General features: G+C 37.0%; 1 protein-coding gene and 1 pseudogene across 1 annotated transcript in view; one reads left to right on the plus strand and one right to left on the minus strand.

Moving 5' to 3' along the window:
• Nucleotides 1-18125, plus strand: part of LRP1B (LDL receptor related protein 1B) — a 2002169-nt gene that overhangs the window by 1098222 nt on the left and 885822 nt on the right. The gene's annotated exons all lie outside the window — the stretch shown is intronic.
• Nucleotides 1-18125, minus strand: part of LOC132013342 (large ribosomal subunit protein eL8-like) — a 68598-nt pseudogene that overhangs the window by 43875 nt on the left and 6598 nt on the right.

The following is an 18125-nucleotide window of genomic DNA, read 5'->3' on the forward strand; positions in this document are numbered from 1 at the left end:
CTTAGTAGCAGCAGCTAAGGTAACTTCTGCCTTAGCAAACCAGCTGTGTGATATGTATGGGCACCTGTGTGTGACACATATGTGGGGTATTTCAGTGTGCATACACATGTACATATGTGCATATGTGCATATGTGCATATGTGCACTCATGAATAGGCTGCTTACAGAAAGGTATGAAATCTATCCCTATTGCTTCAGAAGAGCCAGAAAATAACAGATGTCCAGTCTTGGTGTGCATCTGGAGTTGAACTATTAGAGAAAGCCCTGTCCTCTTCTTGCTGTATCTGCATTAAACAGATTTCTCCAGTGCAATTAAAATGCTATTTATCACTTTTTAACAAAAGATTAAAGAAGATTTCACTAGAAAGAAATTAATGTGCTGGTGTAAATTGCTTGATCTATTTGTGCTTTACCTGCATTTTAAAGAGCTGCTCCTATAAGGAAAACAAGATATATTAAGGGCTTTTTCAGTCAAAGAATAAATTACAAATATTTACTAAGAACCGATTATGGGTGAGACACTGTTTTAAGTGCTATACTTAGGCAAGTCCTTTGGCACTAAATTTTTTAAAGTGGGTTTTAGAATATTAATATTTTTACAAACATGGTGTATTTGGAGAGATTACTATTTTCAGTGTCCCCTGGACTTATGTTTTTACCTGAAATCAAATGATCCTTAATTTTTTAAATGGCCTTTGAACATTTAGGAACTGAGCAGCTAAATAAGCTCTTAATGAGACATATTTTAATGGCTATTGAAAATATCAATTAGTATTCTTATTAAATTCATAGGTGAGGAGAATATTCTATTAAACATGTTGGATTTTTTTCCCCTTAATTACCATGGTGCACTGAGGTCTGAGGTCCTCATATTAGCTAAGACGCTATTTCATTACAGAGTTGGAGTTAATAGCCTGAAGAAAAACAGTTGAGAAGACTGAGCATCAGTTACAAGCGAAGAGCAATTCTAAAAGTACTCTAGATATATTTAATGTTTCTGTTACCATATGTTATTTTTAATAATGCCTGAAATAAAAATAAAATAGTGCCACTAGATGCTGTACAATAATTATCTAAGAAGAAATTCACATTAGCTGATGTCAAAAAAGCACTTTAGCATTTGTAAGGATGAATGCAGGGTATAATTGAATACTCTACAGATATTTAGATAATAATAAATAATTGTTTTTCTTGTTCAAATCCATGAATGTTTTTTCTATCATACCAAAATATTTTTGCAAGCAGTTCTCAAGATATGAAATAATATAAATTAGAAATCTTAAGAAGATTTTAATATCTGATCTTCCACTACATTTTAATGTGGATTTATAATTCTCAAAAGACTTTCATGTTTATCTCACTTGATCTTCACAAGACTCATATGAAGCATGTTTTTATTATGACCATTTCAAGGTTGAAGAAAGGAAGGCTCAAAGAAGTTGTAATGTCTGCTCAGGGCCATGCAATTAACTCTCATCATTGCACCCAAGAATTATGACCTTAAAATATTTAGCAGAGGACAGCTATCATTCATTGACAATTTATTATCTAAGAACCATAGTTCTAAGCTCATTTGTTAATTAGCAATCATAATATCTCTCACAAAAGACACTTAGTCTTCCTCATTTTATAAATTAAAAAAAAAAAGTTTAAGAGCACCATAATTTGTTCTTAAATGAACCAATTCACTTATAATAAGGACACATTAAAAATTTCCTTTGTATTGTCAGTATTTCTCAGGAAGAAAAGATTATTTAGCATTTTAGCCTATCATGTAATACAGAAAGAAAAATCCCTACTTTTAAAATAATTTTATTGTATAAAGAAAATTGTTTTAAATTTATGTTTAAGTTGTTAGAAGGTGAGCAAGATAAACAAAGTATTACTACATGACATTTTTAAAATTAACAGTATGCCACATGCCATTTAAGTTAAACTTGTTCTTATTTTTCTTTTTCTATTTTTTCTTGTTTTCTTTCCTCTCTTCCTCTTTTCTCTTTTTTGGAGCAACAACAGTTATGAGCTATTTTCTTAACAGAGGCTTTGGGCTTTGGTGGATACTTGATAAGGAAAATAAGAAGTGTTAGGGAGACTTTCAGAATTTTAGAATTTGCAAATTATTATTTGTCAGTGCAGTTTTTTGCTTGTTTTAAAAATTTCATAAAAACATAGTCTGATTATGAATAAATCAATAGAGATTGATTCTCCATGTTCTGTTGAAAGATTATTTTTAACAGAGTTTAATGGTTAACTCTGTAATTATATAATGAGATTAAAAGGTTAAAAAAATATGTACTATATGGAAACCCAACAGCTTTTAATTTTCTTACAAATATTGTTGGGGAGCCCACAGTAAGTCAGCTGCTATGCTAGGAAGTGCAGGATTTTAATAATGCACCAAAGTACATATCCTCAAGAATTAACTAGTCAGCAATGGGTTGTGTCTCTCAGGAATGTATATTTAAGGAGGCCTTCTGCTGGATTGTTCTCAGTGAAAGGTCGACTTTAAGTTCTCAATTCACGTGAACTCTTTATTTCCTATACACTATCCAAAGGCCTCTGGAAGTGCTTTTTTCCCCCCTACAGGCTTCATTTCACAAGACAAAGTATACATGAGAATTACTTAACTCAAAACAGACATCAAAATGGACTTAAGTGTTTGTTTTCAAAAACAAAGTCTATGTTTACTACATTTAAAATGTTACTTGATTATCTAGCTAATCTCAATTTTGAGGACTTTCAATAAAAGAGGGTTTTGGGGAAAAAATGTAGCACGCCTTGTATGGGTATTTTGTATGGGTATTCTCTCTTTGCTGGTTGACATGCCTTTGTTCTCATAAGAGGTTTAATAACTACCTTCAAACATAATTTGAGCATATTTGATATGGGCAAGTATAATAAGAAAGAGATGTTTATTCTTCAAGGTCCAAGTCTAAATTAAACCCTCATCTTTAAGTGGAACAGAAAATGCTCAGCAAATAAGTTACTAGCAATTTCTAACATCTGAAAATAAATTATGAAGAAATCATAAATCATGAAGAAATAAATCATAAAATGTCTCCTCATTTTATCTTCAAATAGAATGATTTGAAGAATGTTGCCAGGTAGAATTGGTTCATATCTCTTGTTGACCAAATGGTCCTCCTCAATCTGGGAGGAGTGTCCTCATGAACTCGCAGGCTTTTTGTGAGCAGTGCAGAAAGAACATGAAATGGGGGAGGGAGCCAGCAAGGGGACACCTGCCTGGCCAGAAACACCTGCTGAAACAGTAGGATCAAAAGGGCATCTGGCTAGATAGGCAAGTCACACTCTTGCCAAGAACAGATGCTCTTGTTACTATTTGAAAGTCTGTCAAAGAGTCTCTTCAATAAATGGTGCTGAGAAAACTGGACAGCTATATGCAGAAGAATGAAACTCGACCATTCTCTTACACCATACACAAAGATAAACTCAAAATGGATAAAAGACCTCAATGTGAGACAGGAATCCATCAGAATCCTAGAGGAGAACATAGGCAGTAACCTCTTCGATATCAGCCACAGCAACTTCTTTCAAGATATGTCTCCAAAGGCAAAGGAAACAAAAGTAAAAATGGATTTTTGGGACTTCATCAAGATCAAAAGCTTCTGCACAACAAAGGAAACAGTCAAGAAAACAAAGAGGCAACCCACGGAATGGGAGAAGATATTTGCAAATGACAGTGCAGATAAAAAGTTGATATCCAGGATCTATAAAGAACTCCTGAAACTCAACACACACAAAACAGACAATCATATCAAAAAATGGGCAGAAGATATGAACAGACACTTCTCCAATGAAGATATACAAATGGCTATCAGACACATGAAAAAATCTTCATCATCACTAGCCATCAGGGAGATTCAAATTAAAACCACATTGAGATATCACCTTACACCAGTTAGAATGGCCCAAATTAGCAAGACAGTAAACAATATGTGTTGGAGAGGATGTGGAGAAAGAGGAAACCTCTTACACTGTTGGTAGGAATGCAAGTTGGTGCAGCCACTTTGGAAAACAGTGTGGAGATTCCTCAAGAAATTAAAAATAGAGCTTCCCTATGACCTTGCAATTGCACTACTGGGTATTTACCTCAAAGATACAGATGTAGTGAAAAGAAGGGCCATCTGTACCCCAATGTTTATAGCAGCAATGGCCATGGTCACCAAACTGTGGAAAGAACCAAGATGCCCTTCAACAGACGAACGGATAAGGAAGATGGGGTCCATATACACTATGGAGTATTATGCCTCCATCAGAAAGGACAAATACCCAACTTTTGTAGCAACATGGACGGGACTGGAAGAGATTATGCTGAGTGAAATAAGTCAAGCAGAGAGAGTCAATTATCATATGGTTTCACTTATTTGTGGAGCATGACAAATAGCATGGAGGACATGGGGAGATGGAGAGGAGAAAGGAGTTGAGGGAAATTGGAAGGGAAGGTGAACCATGAGAGACTATGGACTCTGAAAAACAATCTGAGGGTTTTGAAGGGGCAGGGGATGGAAGGCTGGGGGAACCAGGTGGTGGGTATTGGAGAGGACTCGGATTGCATGGAGCACTGGGTGTGGTGCAAAAACAATGAATACTGTTATGCTGAAAAAAAAAAAAAAGACACTTCTTTTTTGTATCATAATACAATTAGGATATAAAGAATATATTAGGATATAAAGAAACAGTTTGGTTTGTTGAAGAATTGAAATAAAATAGAACTAAATCTGATCAACATGAAAAAAGAACAAGAGAGAAGTAGAAAGACCTTAGTGGAAGTATAACATGGGAAGAATTCCTCAAGGTCTCATTAGGGGAAAAAAAAAATAATAATCTTAATGGAACTTAGTCTGCATTATGTATTTTACCTATCACTTTCAAATATGACATTGTCTTCTTTATAAATTTCATTTCAGTTAGTACCATGAGCAAAAGTTTGTTTTTTAGGAGCCAAAATTTTTTCTCTAGTGAGGAGTTATCTGCCCTTACCTTTGGGATTGACCCGAACATACTTCAGCTCTTATAGATTATCCCTCATAGTCTGCTCAAAACTTTCCTTCGAAAGACTGCCTCTTTTCCTCATGGTGGTTGTCACTGATTCTTAACTATAGTTATTTTGCAGTTGTGCATAATGTCATTAAATCTCTGGAAGCTGAGCATACCTTTGTCCTTGGACTGTGCCTCTAGCGTTTTGAATTTAGAATCCTTGCCTGAGTTCCTAGACAATCGCTGCATGTAGGGAGATGTTGGCCATATGATAATGACTTTCTCAACATTGCCCAGAACAATAGTAAGATGGGTATGATGTGTAATCTAGCAATTTTACATGTTCGAGGAGAATACTTGTTAACCAAAAAAGGTCAGTTGGAAAGGCCTAATGGTTTTAGTTATGTATTTTGTTGTTATGAACACAGAGGAGCAATGCATACATAAGGTCTTGTCTCTGGTCTGCCTGTGTAGCTTTAATTATGCCATATGACTTCATTTGTGTCCTACTGCATCTCAAAAATCTAGAAGTCAAATGAGAATGCAGCTGGTCTCTAAGATCTCTTTAAACACTAACATTAGGTAATTTAAGACATTTTTGTCTCATTAGCACAATTTTTAGATGGAATATTATAGTTATAAGGCTTGCATAAGATAATTCTGTTTTAAAATTAAGGTTACAGTTAATAATAGTTAAATATATAATTTTTAAAAAAATTTATTCATTTGGGAGAAATACAGAGACAGAGAGAGCACAAGCAGGGGGAGAAGAAGAAAGAGGGGGAAGGAGGCTCCCTGCAGAGCAGAGAGCCCCGATACGGGGCTCTATCCCAGGACCCTGAGATCATGACCTGAGCCAAAGGCAGAGGCTTAACCTACTGAGAAACCCAGGTGCCCCAGTTAAATATAGTATTTTTTATATTTAATACAACTTACTATTTTACATTTTTATAGTAAACATGATGACAATTTAAAACGTGTTTATATATTTAGTACTTATAAGTCTTTGGACCTATCCTACAGGTACTAGAATGTGTGTAAATTATTTTGAAACTTTATAATGTATTTTAATTCCCTCTCTTTGTAACCAAACCAATATGAGTTTGCTCTTTGGTGAGTCAGAAACTACACCGAGTTTAGTTGTCTCACAAAGAAAACTAAGTTGCATCAAATAAAAAGATCACAGGGAATGCTTCCAAAGCTGTGACCACCCCCCCACCCCAAGACAGGGTGAATGGATGGGTTACTTTTGTTTAGGGTTAGGATGAATATTTAGACAGGGAAATTTTTTCATGGGATATAGAGGCAGGAATAAGGTCACACATGCACCTTAAAAAAAAAAAAAATGCCTATGCATGCATTCTGTCTAATGTAAATGAAGCTGAGGCTCCTCCTTGACTGGAGATTTATGTTCTAAAGAGGTAACAGGAATTATAGGTCATTCCAGAGGTCACTTTGTGGTCCATCTGCACAGGCAAAATGTCTAGAAGGTCTGTTCCTGTGGGAGAGCTTTTCAGGGAAGTTGCCATCACTTGGAGGGTGATTTGGGGTTTCCTTTGCCTGAGTCAAGTTGAAAGACAGACAGGAGAACTTAGGGGAAGATGTAAGACAAAGTTTGGGGAATATAAGGAGGTAAGCAATAAAGGCCCGGTCTTGCGGTTTAGCTGGTGACATCTTCATGCACCCTCCACCTTAGGAGTATTTTAAGTTCCATTCTTCTTTTTTTTTTTTTTAAGATTTTATTTATTTATTTGACAGAGAGAGATCACAAGTAGGCAGAGAGGCAGGCAGAGAGAGAGAGAGAGGAGGAAGCAGGCTCCCTGCCGAGCAGGCTCCCTGCCGAGCAGAGAGCCCGATGCGGGACTTGATCCCAGGACCCTGAGATCATGACCTGAGCCGAAGGCAGCAGCTTAACCCCCTGAGCCACCCAGGCACCCCTTAAGTTCCATTCTTGATGTCTGTATGGTTTACTCTGAAAAAGACATCGTAATGAAACTTTTCAAATATAAATAATGAACTGATTTTTTTCAGTCACAAATTAATCTATCTTACCTATACCCTCAAATCTCTCGTCCATCTCTTCATTCATTCTGTTCCCTTGACAAGATAACAAACCTGGCTAAATTCAGCTCTCCACATCTCTATACTTGCATCCAGGCAGTTAACTTTTGACAAAAACAGCAAACAGCACAGAAACAGAAAAATAACAAACAAAACACAGATAACAGTAATGTTCATTATTCTCATTTTAAACTCCTAAATACTATTGTCTGAGTAGATATTATAGACCAAAAATTTCATTACATATTTTCTTCCACTACATCACTTCATAAGGCCCTTCTCTTTTCAATCTTCTGCTTCGTCTCCAATTTGTAGTCTCTTCTGAGTGACTTTTCCTCTTATTTTAGTGAGAAAATATGTGCCATGGAAGAGAACTTCCATATGCAATTACCTCCCATTAACCACTTCCATTATATCTAAATTACTCTGCTTTTCTTCTTGTTAATTTGGAGCACTGTCTATACTCCTGTTGGAAAGCCAGATTCTTAGCTTCATTACTGGTTCACCCTCTTGGCTCCTAAAAATTATTCCCCCTTTATATCACATTGTATTTATTCTTTTATCTGTCATCCCCATGGGTTACTAGCATGCCTAATGTTTCCTAATGTGTTATTCTCCCACCCAAAGTATCCTGACTCTAGTTATTCTTTTCTCTTTTGCTTCACAGAAAAACTCATTGCAGGAGTTGTCTCTACTCAATACCAATTCCTCTCATCTAGGTCTTTCTTAAACCACTTCAGTCATGATTTCTCCCTTACTTCTTCACGGAAACCACTCTTATCAAGGTCAACAATCAGCTGAATATGACTAAATGAGAAGATCAATTTTCACTTCATATTTTCCTTGAACTCTCATCAACGTTGGTCACAGTCGATTACTCCCACTCCTTCTTGAAACATTTCCTTTCTTTGACTTCAAGCACTTTTCTTGGTCCTAGTTCTGCTTCTTCCTCACTAGCTGCATCCTCACAGCCTCCTGTTTATTCTTATATTCCTGAATGGCAAGTCTGGCAGTGCTCCAGGATCATGCTTTATTCACTTTTCTCTACCCATGCTCTCTCTATGGGTGAACCCATCTAGTCATTGGGCTTTAAATATCACTTACATGCTAATTACTCCCAAACTGTCTCTTATACCTGGACCTCTTTCTTAAACTTCAGATTTATATATCCAACTACCCAGATAGCATTTTCTCTTGGCTATCTGACACGCATAACACATTTAATAAATCAAATTTGATCTCCCTTGCTCAAATATCGTAAATCAGTTTATCATGACATTTGAGCCAAAAATGTTGATTTCTCTCTTCCTTTCATACCCTGAATCTAATAAAAACAACAAATTAGGTCAGCAAGAACTTCAAAATATTAAGAATCTACCTTCTTACCACACCAACTCTGTGGCTGAAGCCATCATTATCTTTTTGCCTACGTCATAAGAAAAACCTCTTCTTAACTAACCTCCTAAGCCCCACCCTTTATTGTTCTCATTATCATAGTCAAGGTGGTCATTTCTATTTATTTATTTTTTTAAATTATTTATTTATTTGACAGATAGAGAGAGAGAGAGAGAGAGAGAGATCGCACAAGTAGGAGGAATAGCAGACAGAGGGAAAAGCGAGACTCCATCCCAGGACTGTTGGATCATGGCCTGAGCCAAAGTCAGACACTTAATGGACTGAGCCACCCAGGTTCATCCCAGAGTGGTCATTTTAAACATAAACAGATCACTTACGGTTAGGTGTGACCTCTCTGCTAAGAGCCTTCTACTAGCTTTCCACTGTTTTCAGAGAAAAAGCCAAAGCTCTTTGAGTGGCCTACAAATCTCTACATTATCTGACTCTGATCATTTTCCATCTGTGAGTTTATCTGAGCTTATTTCATAACCTTCTATTCTACCTTAATTAAGTAGGAGACACAAACAAATTGGGATTCTTAATTCTTGAGAAAATGACTATTGACTAAAACCTCACTTACCCAGCAGCTCTAGCTTATCTACTATCCTCCAAACAAAATTGTTTAACTTACTTTTTTCTTTATCCCTAAAAATTAACATCATCAGAAGCAGGAAATACAATAAAAGGAAATAGATATGCAATCTTCTATCCTTTTTTCTTACTTTTCATCTTCAATATTTGCAGTCCAATCTCTTTGTTCATCCCCACAGGCCAAGCAAGTAGTTCACATGTCTAATATTTATTATGACAGGATGAATAATTCAGTCTAAGTCCACCCCCCAACACAAGGTACTCATTCAAATTGAATTAAATTTTTAAAAATTGACTGGAAGACAGCTTCCAAATATTTTATTTAGTTCTTTAGTAAAGTATTAATTTAATTAGAGTGGATTAAGTTATTTCTCATGGAGGTACACCACTTTGCCTTTATTGAGTTCTAACCTGGAATAAAACAGAAACTGGATTTGCATCTACTTTTGTGCCAGGATTCATCAAATTTATAAAATCCACATAAAACAACTATACAATATTGAAACTTTTAGAAAAAGACTTGACATTTCTATAATGAAGATTTTTAAAAATCTAGCATTTGTGGGGATAAAATATATGTTTATAAAAAAATTAAAAAAAAAAATCTAGCATTTTTCACAATTCTACCCAGTTGGTAATAGTAAATGAAGCAACTTAGAGCAATGAAAAGCTCACATCCTATGGGTTTCGTAATTAATTCAAACTTATACATTCACAACTTTTATTTACTTATGGACTAAATTTCTCAACGTAAGAAAGGGTAGAAATTTACTAATTCAGATTTCTGTCTTTTAGCTAGTAATTCCAGGTTTTTTTAGCTAGATGTAGCTGTTTTCTTGCTTCTGTTTTCACTATTTTTCTATCAACACTGAGCTCATGGATTATCCTTTTTTGATAAATAAGGATTGGGAGATTGTCTAAACAAGGAATGGAACATACACAGCAAATGTGTGGCCACTAATCCCTATGGGGCTCATGACCAAAATTTCCAATCAGGTATCTTCTGTAGACGTGGTATAAGAGCTCAGGGGCCTTCTTCACGTAGAACTCCAGCACTAGGGAGGGCACTACCAATTGATTTGATTCAGCACTTAATTTTTATTACTGTCCTGAAGTATTCCTTAGAATATCCCAGTTTCAAGAAATTAATCTCTTTTTACTATCGTATTTCTGCAGACACTATAGGGGGTCCCACACATGTCCCTTTATTCTGCTGCCTTCAATGAACAGTGGCCCAGCGTTCAAATGACAACACCCTCACCTCACCAACCCCAAGAGCTTTCCTCAACTGTGATGGGCTGGAGGCAATAGATACCTTTCCCTTGCCCTTTGACTAAGATAACACCGAAGTGGGGTTTTACAGCAGTTCCCCAAGTTTGTCCAGTGGAACTAAACTCCGGTCACCCACGGTGGGAACTGGCTTCATGGCACACACTTCTGTTTTCCTTTCCTTGTTTCATTTTCCCACTTTCCTACTGGGATTTTCCTTTAACTCCTAACTCCCACTCTAATCTTCATGTCTGGGTTTGCTTTTGGGGAAACCCAAAATAAGATACACATACCAGAATAAATTGAAAAGATGCTAACGCTGTACACAACTTAGCATGTAAAACGAGTAAAATCATTGGAGAAAGGGAAGCCTGTAAGTTTTCTATCAAGTAGCATCCCATGCTTTCATTTTCTCGATTTGGGATGATTTACATGAACATCTTTGTTACTTTTCTTCAAATACTATGTAAAATAGCATATTGGGTTTTCATGGTTATGCGTATAGTTATTTTTAGATAGTGAACTAGATTGCAAAGGAAATTATTTGCTAAGTATTGGGATTGAGATATTGAGAATTGGTTCTAACAATTCCACTAGTTTTAGCCAGGTAGGAAAGGAACGGGATATGGTAGTGAAATGAGGGAGAGACTCACACACTGAGAAAGACATTCGGAGAGATTCAAATTACAGAAAACAATACTCAGCATTTAGCCTCTGGAAATAACAGCCCACTGTGCCTGAAGGGTTGCTGTGAATATTGTTGCTTCTATTAGCCTTCCATTCAAACTGTAATGGATTTTAGGCTCTACATGACTGCATAACATTCTAAGGATATCCAGATGTTGAGAGAATATTGCCAGGTAGTCACTTAAAGTGTTAGAAGTCTTTTATGGCACTCCATTTTCTCTGAGACTGTCTATAAAAGTCAGGAAAAAAGCTTTATAAGACTGCTAAAGATATAACATGTATGACTCCTTTTTTTTTTTTTTTTTTTTTTTAAATCTAGACAAATCCCTTTTATGTTGTCTCAGAGGGCTGTGTATCAAGCTGACTAGGGCCCTTGGGTGTTGTCTTCTGGCATAAGTTGCAAAGGAAAAAGCATGATATCCCTAGTCATTTTGATACTGATTTGAAAGGACCAGTAAGTTTATTTTCCCATTTGGTGCTCCCTATTGCTGTTTTCTCTTTCTGACAGTGCCTGAAACAAGGGCAGAGACCGCGTCTTCTATTTACCTTGCAGTTCCCAGCCAATGCCTATTATAGTGCCCTCCAAAGAGTAGGCACTCAATAAATGGGCCTACTGACAAAGACAGAATGACATTAGTCATCTCCTGACTATGACCTTGTAAAGGAAATGTGAGTCCCTCTCACCCCAAATAATGAATAGCTGCCTGTGGCCATTAATGGATGGAAAGTTTTTTTATCAGCTACGTTTCAGGTGTTTTTCTGGTCATTTCCAGGTCTCAAGTCCTAATTTATAACAGAACTTTTTAAAAAGGTGGCACAACAACACTGTATTTTCCTTAAATTTTATGTTACCCTTTAGGAATTCCAAGGGTTCAAAAAATGTCTCTGTGGAAATAGGAAGAACCCCTTTGGTACTTATACTGGATTACATAAGGATTTCTATTTTCACGGACCTAATATATTTCTAGTAGCTTACCCAAAGCCAAATCCCCACTATATAGATTAAGCATGTGATAAGAAAATGCCTTCCTGCCCGCTTCTTCAACAGGAAGGTAATTTGTTGGACTATGAGGATAATTGGCTTTAGTATCAGAAAACTAAGCTATAAGCCTACCTCTGTTTAATATTATATAATTTTGGGCAAATTATTTAATTTCTTTGAAGTTCAGTTTCCTTAATAATAATGTCTCGCATGAAGAGCTTGTTGCAAGGATTAACAATAAGGCATATAAGAGAACATCTCCCGTAGATCATCTAGGATAGTAACTCTTTAAACAGAATTGATGTCTGAAGTTGTACATGCTTAATCATTTTCTGGGCTTTGCACTTATCTCTAGTTCATCTTAAATCAACCTGGCAAACTTTCACTCTTCCTTCAGGTTTCTACTCAAGTTACATGCTCTACAGTTTTCCCTAATTCCTCCTGGCAGACATAGGCATTCTTGCCACTTGAGAATCATGTTCATCTTGAATGCTGTTTGCGTGCATGAATGATTCCCGCTGCTCTCTGAAATCCTGTGTCTTCTTATCTGTCTGGATCTGGTTTATTGTACGTCGCTGTCCCCTAGTATGCACTATAGGAATATCTGGTGACTGAGTGAACATCACACAGGGGAATATGCCTCAACCTGGATAAAAATGTTTATAGATTTTACAGTGAGATACCAAAATTCAGCATTATGTAGGCAGAATACATGCACTTTAGGAATTCCAACCCAAATGGAGACATTTTCTCTTTCTATGGAATGTCTTGGTAAAATGTTCAATTTGTCCTTTCCTTGCTTTATTTTGGTGTCAGAAAGAAGATTGAGGGATGGGAAGAAAGGGAGCAACAGCATGGCCACAAGTTAAAGTAATGGACATAATACTACTTTCTGTATGTCCTGGGAGCCAGCATAATGCATGACATAAATAATATTTTTGAATGACTAAAGTTTGGTGTACTTTATTTATTATTTATTCATTAAAAAAAAAAAGATTTAGTTAGTTGATTGAGAGAGAGAGGGAGCACAAGAATCTGTGGGGGAGAGGCAGAGAGTGAGAGGGGGTTGGAGGGGGAGAATCCTCAAGCGACTTCCCGCCAATCATGGAGTCAGATGTCAGGCTGGATTTCAGGATCCTGAGATCATGACCTGAGCCAAACTCAAGAGTTGGCCACTTAACCGACTGGGCCACCCAGGCGCCTCTTCAGTCTACTTTATTTTGAAGAACTGAAAGTTTAGAGGGGATTGTCTTGTTATTTAAACACTGCTGTATATTCTATTTTTCTGAAATTCAATTTGTTGAATCTATATTTCGGCCACCACAAGCCTATATCAGTGGTATATAAGTGGGTGCTTATTTTCTGCAAGGATTAATTTCTCTAGACCAGTTCAGTAGCTACCAGTAAGTTCCTTCTCATTTTCATACATATTATGTATTATTGGCAGCAATGGAACCATCGGAGTGCAGAGCAATAAGCAATCTTCCAATGATTGATACTTTTGATACCACCCTGCTGTTAATTGAAAGAACTACCACTGATTGGCCACTGAGAGTGTTTGTGCATAAAAGGTGAATTGAAGCAAATGGGCTGGTTCCCCGTTGGGTCCTTTCTGTGCCTCTGGGCAGTGTAGTAATCTTCGTTTGACCTATTTCCTATTTGCACAGACTTTTTTCTAGTCTTGCTTTTCTTTGGCTCTCAAGATAATCAATATATCTGTAAAATTTTATGTGCATAGTGTACATTTGATCATACATAAATATATATTAATATATTTATATGCATATATATAATATAATACTATGTATAAATGTCAAAATTTTCTCTTCTTATAAGGATTATAAGGATACCAGTCAGGTTTGATTAAGGCTCACCCCAGTTGTCTCATTTTTACTTAATTACCTCTTTAAAGATCCTATCTCTAAGTATAGTCACATTCTGAGATACTGCTTTGTGATCTTGAAAGAAATAATTTGACTAATTGGGGTCATTAGTTTTTGCATAAGGCCTATATTGGTTACACTGAGTTCAAATCCCAATCCCTGACTGGTACCTGTGATTGAGTGTGGTGGTTGGGAGGATTAGTGTGGGGTCACATTACATAAAATAAAGTGTGGGCATTTTGGCCCATTCCTTATTGCAAAAATGAACTGTGACTGGCAGAGCCTTATATTTATTTTATTTCTTTAAAGATTTTTATTGATTTATTTGATAGAGAGAAACGCAGTGAGAGAGGGAACATAAGCAGGGGGAGTGGGAGAGAGAGAAGCAGGCTTCCCGCTGGGCAAGGAGCCTGATGCCAGGCTCAGGCCCAGGACCCTGAGATCATGACCTGAGCTGAAGGCAGACACTTAACAACTGAGCCATCCAGGCTCCTCTGGCAGAGCCTTTTAAAACTCAGTTTTTATAGGTTTTGTTCAGAGCTGTTTTCAACCTTTGTCTTTACTATCAGAAATGCAATCATTTTATTCCATTTCTATGAGGCTGACTTGCAGGCCTATCCCTATACTACCTCTCCTCTCATCTAATTATGGATTATGTAAAAAGGCTTCCCCGAGGTTTGTTATAGCGTTCTAGAAACACTGCCCCTAGAACTAAACACAGAATTCCACTTAAAATTCTCTGTGATAAAAGTTATGTGGGTAGGAGAATATTTCCATTTTGTTTCTAATACTCTTAATTATGCCTGTCTGTTTTGGCCACTGCGGCACATCAGGGTAATGTCCTCAGAAAATCATCTATTCTGATAGTAGTCTCAACAAGCCATTTGGAATAAAGACAGTAAGATGAGTTCACCTGTGTGGACCCATCGAATAAGTAATAAGAGCATGGCCCAGCTTCCTATCTAAATAATGTTGAATACTTTTCTCTAATGCATTCCCTTAAACTTGTTCATTTGATCCTCATGCCATTTCTCTGCCAGTTTAGACTCTAGAGATTTTCCTATAGTTTATACACATTGACTTGGCATTTCATTACTCCTTTTTTTTTTTAAAGATTTTATTTATTTATTTGACAGAGAGAAATCACAAGCAGATGGAGAGGCAGGCAGAGAGAGAGAGAGGGAAGCAGGCTCCCTGCTGATCAGAGAGCCCAAGGCGGGACTCTATCCTAGGACCCTGAGATCATGACCTGAGCCGAAGGCAGCTGCTTAACCCACTGAGCCACCCAGGCGCCCCTCATTACTCTTTTTTGTAAAAGCTTGTATGATTTGCTAACTTGGAGACTTTCTTTTTTTTTTTTTTTAAGATTTTTATTTATTTATCAGAGAGAGAGAGGGGGAGAGAGCGAGCACAGGCAGACAGAATGGCAGGCAGAGGCAGAGGGAGAAGCAGGCTCCCTGCTGAGCAAGGAGCCCAATGTGGGACTCAATCCCAGGACGCTGGGATCATAACCTGAGCCGAAGGCAGCTGCTTAACCAACTGAGCCACCCAGGCGTCCCTAACTTAGAGATTTTCATATGTTGTTTGTCCAATTATTTATACCAAATGTAAAATAAGAATTGTCATGAAATGGATCTATAAAAAATTTTATGCAGTTCATTCAGAGAAGTGTTCATTTATTTTATTTTCTTTTGTCACTACTAAATAAGCTTCTTATTCAAAGTAGATACGTTATTTTAAATGTAACACTTTACAAAAGTCTTCATGACTATTTTAGCTGTATTATACCTATCAGTGGCCTTTTATTTAAAAAAAAAAAAGGCATTTGTATTTTCTCAAAGAGCTCTCCAGATATCCAATTTATGGCTAGTTTCTAAAGAATTTGTGAGAGAATATGAGGACCTTGAGGGCAAAGGGATGGCCCTTCTTCAACTTTTATCACCAATACCTCTCACCTTGTACATTAGGAGAGCTCAGCAAGTCTTTGTTCCACTGAAGTTGTACTGTGCCTCTTAGTAGCATCTCAAATTTTCTTCTGTAGCCTAGGATTTTCAATTGATACAGAGTTCATTAGCTTATTGAGTATGAAAGTGAGGTTCACCAAGAACATCATACACCTCCCTTAGCCCTGCCAAGTCAGAGTCCTTTTGTCAAGGACTTATTCCTCCAGCAAATGGATATTTATAAGTTGGACCTCTGTGTATAGAATGCTCTCTATTTCCAATCATCATCCCTAAACTCTCAGCTAAAAAGAAACAAAACACAGATGAAATCAGAAATATGGAACACAGAAAGGAGAAAAGGATATTCACGTTTTGTGTCTCTGACATAATCACCATCTCCTTTCATCTGACTCAGAGAAAATTATCCTTTAGCATTATTTTTCTCACTTTACTGATGAAGATGAAGTTGTACGTTAGAAATTAAGTCACTTGCTGAGAATCGAACAGTTACTTGGAATCAAAGATGACATTGAAACTCAGGTCAGTCTGACTATGTCTTTGTATGTATCATCTGATACCAAGCCTGAAAATAACACAAACTCAACCATGTCTGACAAAATGGATATGCAATAAGTAAGGGTTGAATGAAAGTATGAATGAGTAATTGCCTCTAATATTTGTACTACTTCTGCATATTCTACCACTTTTTCAAAGGGATTGTTCTGGATTGCAGTATCGAAGCTGTCAGATTCAGCATACCATTTACTTTTAGGACAGGACAGTCATGTTCCAAAGCAAAAATAATGATAAAAGCTAGAGGCAAGTCACGAGGCTGGAATAAAATGTATGCAGTTAAGGATCTGGAAAGAACAAAAGCAGCCACTAAGGGGGAAAAAAAAATCAGCAAGATTTTAACTATCCAAGGGTAGGGACACCCGATGATAGAATTTGAACTTTAAGAGCAAACACCAAAGCACCGTCTCAACAGGTCAAGGCATGTGAGGCAATGTCTATCAGGGAAACATATTTCTACAGTCCTCCAATTCCTGATCTCTTCCCTTCTATGGCTGACTTGATCAATATCTGTGTACCCAGTCATTTTGCTTTCTAATAGAATTATATATCTTCAGTGTGAGCTGACCGTGATTCCGAAAGGGTGAGTTCTGTTTAGCATTTAGGGTGTATTGAAGTAATCTGTTTCTGTCAAACGCTGTTTTTGGCACTTGACAAATATTGGTTGGGTATTTGGAATGAAAATACAGACTTAATGACATTGGATGGGTATCTAAACAATTTGAAGTGATTAATATCTAACTGATTTTATGATTATTCCATAAAGATCATCGCTCTTGCTTTCAAATTGCTCACACTCTAACGATGGGTTCCAAACAATTTAAGTAGTATACCTTGCATTAAGTGAGATCGGTTTTCACAGAGTTTTACAAAGTCTTCATAAAATTAATTTACCTGAATTCAGTGGACTAACTTTAACCAGTCAATTTTAACTAATAATTATATTCAAATGAACATTTATGTGCATACTGATGCAGGTTCCAACTGAAATGAAGACATCTCTCTTCAAAAAGCTGTTCATGATTAAGAGAAGAAGGAAGAAAGAAAGGAAGGAGGGGAGGAAGGCAGGGAAACAAACTTGGATTATAGGTTTTTAGACCTAAGACCATTGTTATTTGCATAGCTGTACAGTGCATTAAGAAGCTTGGGTCTGTTGTGCTCACTTTCTTTTTTCTTTTATTTAACAATCTTTGATGTTTAATTTTTTAAATTAACATATAATGTATTATTTGTCCCAGGGGCACAGGTCTGTGAATCATCGGACTTACACATTTCATAGCACTCCCCATAGTACATACCCTCCCCAATGTCCATAACCAAGCCACCCTATCCCCACCCCCTACCCCCAAGCAACCCTGTTTGTTTCATGAGATTAAGAATCTCTTATGGGGGCGCCTGGGTGGCTCAGTGGGTTAAAGCCTCTGCCTTCGGCTCAGGTCATGATCCCAGGGTCCTGGGATCGAGCCCCGCATCGGGCTCTCTGCTCAGAGGGGAGTCTGCTTCCTCCTCTCTCTCTGCCTGCCTCTCTGCCTACTTGTCTATCAAATAAATTAAAAAAAAAAAAAAAAGAATTTCTTATGGTTTGTGTCCCTCCTGATCCATTTTGTTTCATTTTTTTCCTTCCCTACCCCCTACAACCCCTGCCCTGCCTCTCGAATTCCTCATATCAGAGAGATTTGAAGCTCTTGACATATGAATGTTATCATCTCCATTTACATACATGGGAAAAGCGATGAATAATGC

Source organism: Mustela nigripes, chromosome 3 (genome assembly GCF_022355385.1).
Source record: "Mustela nigripes isolate SB6536 chromosome 3, MUSNIG.SB6536, whole genome shotgun sequence".
Taxonomy (NCBI): Eukaryota; Metazoa; Chordata; class Mammalia; order Carnivora; family Mustelidae; genus Mustela; species Mustela nigripes.